The sequence below is a fragment of the Akebia trifoliata genome, chromosome 16, assembly GCF_017979445.1.
Source record: "Akebia trifoliata isolate Shusen 1 chromosome 16, ASM1797944v1, whole genome shotgun sequence".
Taxonomy (NCBI): Eukaryota; Viridiplantae; Streptophyta; class Magnoliopsida; order Ranunculales; family Lardizabalaceae; genus Akebia; species Akebia trifoliata.
Window position 1 is genome coordinate 13,320,223 of NC_141390.1, and position 6,122 is coordinate 13,326,344.

At 37.6% G+C, this 6,122-nt stretch overlaps 1 pseudogene; it reads left to right on the top strand.

Annotated features, from left to right (window-relative positions):
- The first annotated feature begins 4,003 nt into the window (after window positions 1-4,003).
- Window positions 4,004-5,348, top strand: LOC147382601 (protein EXORDIUM-like 2; annotated as a pseudogene).
- The last annotated feature ends 774 nt before the right edge of the window (window positions 5,349-6,122 follow it).

Sequence of the window (6,122 nt, forward strand, 5' to 3'; positions counted from 1 at the left end):
CGAGTTTGGCATTTTGTGTTCCTTCCGCCATTCCAGAATCTATCACTCTGATGCCAATGTTACGTACCCACTTAAATCGGATCACAAAAATAATAAAAAAGAAGAAAAGATTGAGATTGATCTCGTTCGAGGGAGATCGGACCTCCTAGGCCACCAATTCGAGATGGTGAATCTCCAAAATCCAATAGGATCTCAATATTAATTTCTCTGCATATTTTCATTAGTCTAATAATGAATTTAAATACAAAGAAATACTACATTAACTATCCACTTATCCAAACTACCCACTCTCCTATTCATTCAAGTAACTACCCTATAACCATAACTCCATAACTCCTACACAATTCGTAACTACCCTTACCCGTTACCTAAGACTCCTTAACTAATTGAAATTCTAAAACAATTAAAATAAAATACATCAAGATGCATCAAATCTTGATACAAGATAATAAATTTCTAGGCACATAACAATCTTCATCAACCACAACCGTAGATCTTCATTAAATTCTCTCTCGAATCGAAATCTCCACTCAAATTCTCTCCTCGTCCATACTCTCTGCCTCTCCTCCCATTCAAATTCCCGAACCTCTAACCTCTCCTCTCTCTCCCTCCATCGCTCTTCCTTCCCATTCTCCCTCTCTAGATTCCTCTCCTCTCAACTCATCGTCTCCTCTTCTCTACAAATCTCCCTCTCTCTTCGTTGCTCTTCTCTCTCTCCTCTTCTCTACAAATCTCCCTCTCTCTTCGTTGCTCTTCTCTCGTACCCAACAATTCTCTCAACTCCAAAATCTGTGATCCCATAAACCCTAAACCCACCATCTTTCTTCAATCTTTTCACAGTAATCGACCCCAAATTCTCCTCTTCATCACTCGATCGAATTCGAACCTTCTCCTCCTCTCCCCGACCATCATTCCCATTACTACAAACACCAAAAACACAACACCCATCTTCTTCCATCACTCCCCCTCGCTTCGTCGAGGTTCCAACCTCGAGATCCACATCTCCAAACACCTCCTTATACTTGAAGAAATTGGTCCAATGATCCTGACCGACCGTCCGTCCAGTTGAACTCATCATCTGAAACCCTAATCTTCCGTTTGACACCAAGGTACTGGTGACGCATGTTCTGAACCTTGATTGACACGTCACGCCAAGACCAACGAAAGGGGAAGTTAATTGGGTCTAGAAGGTGATGCAGGGAATTAACGTGGTCCGCGATGGGCTGGAATTTCTCTCTCTGGTCTTAAGTTTTCTGAGGGTTCCTGATATTTGGAGATCTGCGTATCTTTTATTAGGGCTTCTTCTTCTTCTTCTCTAGGGTTCTGTTTACAGAGTTTAGGGTTTAGGGTTTCTGATTCAGACAGTAAACAGTTCAGTCTTAAAAAACTGGAAAGAGTGGAGGCTGTCCGGCTCAGCTGCCTTACTATCATATTCATACAATGGGGAAAGTTACATGGTAATTTAGAAAAAACCCTCTAGTTTTTTAGTGAATATTTGAGATACCCATGCAATTGCATGTCAAAATGGTGCCATACCCTTGACTCTAGTCTTTTATGTGAGACCAAGTTAAAATGACCAAAATACTCTCCATTTTCATCATCTGGCCAAAACATCGACTTCAACCTTTGATCTCTATGAGGATAAAACGTTTCAATTTATTTGGCAACTTTTGTATTTTCTTTTTTTCCTACATAAATATTTGATTTATTTAAAAAAAAAAAAAAAAAAAAAACTATTCATTTAGATAAAAACTTCATCTTTATGGGAGGATAACTTCGTCCTAATCAAATTAGTGACATATGTTACATCCAAGATTCTCATTCTACAAAATACTTAAGTCCAAAGACTAGTACAATCATAGTTACACTTGGGATATTTTCTTATAATGCAAAACCAAATATGGAAAAATGAAGGATAAGGGTGGATTTACAGTGGGGGTTGTGGGGTTGAAGGATGAAGGATAGGGGCGTGGTTGTAGGGGCACTTGCCTCCACAAGAAATTTTGAAGACTATGTATTAATGAGTTATTGCGACAGATATTAATGACAGATAAAAAATATTTGTTACTATTGTCTCTAAATTATTTTTTTCCTGTCTTAGTTGGCCCCACAATTTTTTGTCTACTTTTGATTGCCCCCACATGAGCAAAATCCTAGCTCCTCCCTAACGAAGGATTTTTGGGGAAAGCAATTGCAAGAAGTTGAAGGTGGGAGTATTTTCAATCATTTTACATAATCTATCTAAGAAGATCGTGGTCAAGGGGTGTTTGACATTAGTCTGAAAAGCAAGGATACCCTAATATTCTTTGAAAGTTGAAAATGATTTTTCTCCTATGTGGATGGCTGACTTGGAGAGAGTGAATAGCACGATTGTTTGTACCACGCATACTTTAAAACTCCATCCTTTTTTTTTTTTTTTTGCCACTTGATGGAATTCTATTGGGTAAAGTTTTTTACGAGATCCTCAAAGTATAACTTTGATGTTAAAATGTTGCATCATAATGACCTAGCAGAATTGACTCATCAGAGTCATAACTAGATTGGTCTACTAGACCGAAGTCAAGGGGGGTAGGTTATCAAGTTGGAAAATTAGGGTGTATCCTTATTTTTTTAAACAAAAAATGAGGGTTACCATATAATAAGAGTGATTTAAACCTATGCCTACAGTCAGAGATATCTCTATGTTTTACATGTGAAAACATGCTCCCGTTGACATAATTTTGTTCTTGAGACTAATATGAAATAACTTAAACTCCCTTATCAAGTTGTTAATATCAAGCTTAAACATATTAAAAGACTAATACAAAAGTGACTTAAATGCGTTTATAAAGCTTAACCTATTAAAAAAAAAGTCAATCCTTGAGTTAAATGCGTTTATCAAGCATGTTCAATCTCTTCTTTTAACGTAAACAAAAAATCCTTGAGTTTTTATCTTAAAAAAAAGTCAACCTTCTCCTTTTTGAAAAATTCATTAGTGTTTTGTTTTGATTTTTTTTTTTTTTTATATTTATTTATGACAAAGGTTCTAGATTCGTAGGCCCGATTAGTAGGGGCGAGGCAATTGGCCTCTTAGAACACCATATCTCACCCAAATCTCTCGAGTACATGCAATACTCTCACAAATCACACCATGGTTTAAAATCTTGTCTGAGACTAAGACGACTTATTTGTGTTGTCTTGGTATCATTCACCAACGAGACGAGTTGATAAGTCATCTCAAAGACATGAGTTCTAATTCTAAGGCATTTTTTGAAATATCAACTGAGACGACTCAAATAAATTATATATCTCATTCGAGACGAGTCGATCTTGTTCATGGACGAGACGAGATGTCAAAATGAGTTTTAAAATCATGAACTAAACATATTAGGTAAGTAGGGATAAGTCCCTATAGGTGGGCAACGAGAGTGCTTAAACTCAAGCCCTATCATTTGATAGAGGGATGCCTTGGCCACTGCACCGCTTCTTGATTTGCTCTTTAGTTGTTCAGCATTCTTAAGGTTGAAGGTGGAAGAAAATTTTAAAAAATATTTCATTTTCAAATTTTTAATCCTTCTAATTGATCATTTTTAATTTATTCAATTTTCTTTTCAACCTATAGTCTTAAATGTTTTGTAGAAATCCTCCATTTTTCCACCAAAATATATATTCTTTTCCTTCTCTAAAATTATATCTTGTTTTTTTTAGGTTTGAAGGTTGAAGAAGAATCTTAAGAAGGTTGAAAGATGATTAAAGGTTTTTTCATAGGTTTAAGAAAATGGCGTTTAAGTCATTATTGATCAAAATATGGAGGGGTATCTTTAAATCAAAACACCCCCCCTAAAATTACCCCCAATCCCCATTATTATTTTCTTCTTAGGGTATGTTTGATTGCATGGAAAGAGTGACTTTCCATGGAAAAATAGTGGTGGAAAATAGGTAAAGTTGGAAAATCAAATTCCATTGTTTGATTTTAACTTGGATAAAACCATGAAAAAAATATGAGAAAAAAGAAGAAAAGAAGATGAGGAGGAAGAAAGAGGGGGGAGGATGCGGCAGCGGTGACAACGACGGAGACGGTGGTGGTGGCTGTGGTGGCGGCGACGACGACGATGGTGGCAGTAAAGGTAAGTGAGGAAGAAGAAGGGAGAACGTGATGGTGATAGTGGCGACGGTGGAGGTAAGTGAAGAAGAAGATGATGAGGAAGATGGGGGGAAAACGTGGTAGTGGTGTTGGAGGAGGTGAGAAATGAAGAAGAAGGAGAAAAAGAGATAGAGAAGGTGGCCGAAGATGGTGATGATAGAGACGGAAACGGCGACGATGACGACGGGGATGGTGATGACGTTGACAATGAGGTTAGTGTAATGGTGGTGGTGGTGGTAGAAAGAAGAAGATATGAGTGGGGAAAAATTGGGGATGAAAAATATGGGTGGATTTCACTTTCCCACCCCATATGGGTGGAAAAGTGAAATTTATGTTTTGGTGGACTTTTTGATTGGGGTGAAAAATGAATTTCCATTTCCATGTGCAATCAAACACTTGAAAAATGTCATTTTCCATGGAAATTGATTTTTCACCTTATTTTCCATATGCTCGAAAAATGGTCATCGGTGATTTCATTCGTTTGATTAACGCAAATCACAACACTATCAGGGATCCACAGGTTTCAACTTGGTAGAGTATTGTGAAGCAATACCAATCCGTAATCCATGGGAGTACCTAAAGAAGGAGTCCGGGGATACGGGTATGTATCGTGAGGCAGAAAACAGACAAATTATATTTGGTAGGAAATTTTTTGACCCAATACTTCTTCCCTACTCTTGTAGCAAAAGCTACTGGGGGCGTGTCATCGACGATAGCAATGATATTTACGGCTAGGGACGTGTCAGTTGATGGCATATGTATGGGTTGGTGCTCGAGCCATGGCATAGTGGGTGAGGGTCCGTTTCGTAGTTTATACATGGTTGTGGGGAACCTAGAGACCAAGTGTCCTAGCATGTGTGCATGGTTGTTTCATAAAGCTGATTATGGGCCTCAGTCACTAACATTTCAACCACCGAATAGGAATGTTGGTGCCGATGTAATGGTGATTGGCTTGGCTACAGCCTTGGCTGGAACTGTGATGAACCCTTATAATACAGGGTTCTTCCAAGGGTACGAGATTGATCTGGCTGAGGCCGTGTCTGCTTGTCCAGGGATATTCGATAGTGGTGCATTTCCAAGGTATGCTGGTAAGGTTCATATGACTCCAAGTACTGGTGAGTGCTTCAATGATCATGGGTGAATGGTAGGAAGTTCTTGCTCCCAGCTGTGTGGAATCTGAAAACTGGCTCGTGTTGGACATTCATGTAATTGATATCAGAGCTATGTACTACGACATTTGAATTTTAAAGGGTTATAAAATTTCATTTTGGGAATAAAAGTGACAAAATTTGCAATTTAAATGGGTGAGTTTTTTTTTAAAGATAATGAAGGATTAAAACATGTCTAATTCAAAATAATAAAAAATAACTTGCTGGATTTGACATTCAATCTGTTTGCTTTTGCGACAAATCATTTTCCATCTCTCTACCACTTCAATTAGTGAAGTCATTGCCTCCAAAAATTAATTACGATCCAGAAAGTATTCTTCTTTAGTCCTTACCTATCACATTGTCCCTAGGATTTTCAATGGATCAAGTTCGTATTTGGTTGGTACTAAATTGGTATTAATCTGATAAGAAATTTATCAGACCCAAAATAACATATGCTATTCCAGCTCCAAATCTGATCCCATTCAATTTGATAAAAGTATAAAGAAAATATAATATACATTATATTTGATTTTATGCATTTTGATGGATACATTCCATTGGAATTTCTTTTTATAAGTTGAGCAATTTTTTTTGCAATCATCGTACGACCAGCAACAAGGATTGTGCTCTTGGCCTCTTTTCACATGAATGGGGTGGCATCTAGATCGTTTCAATGGTACTGTGACCATGGTACCAATCCGGATCTTGAAATTAGTAAAACATTTCATGATTTTGTGTGTGTGTGTGTTTGTGTGATGGATGATTGATGTTTTATTGATTAAGTTGAGCTTAGCTTGAGCTCAACTCTATTTCACATGCCCCGATCAAGATTGGTCCAACTCAGCTTG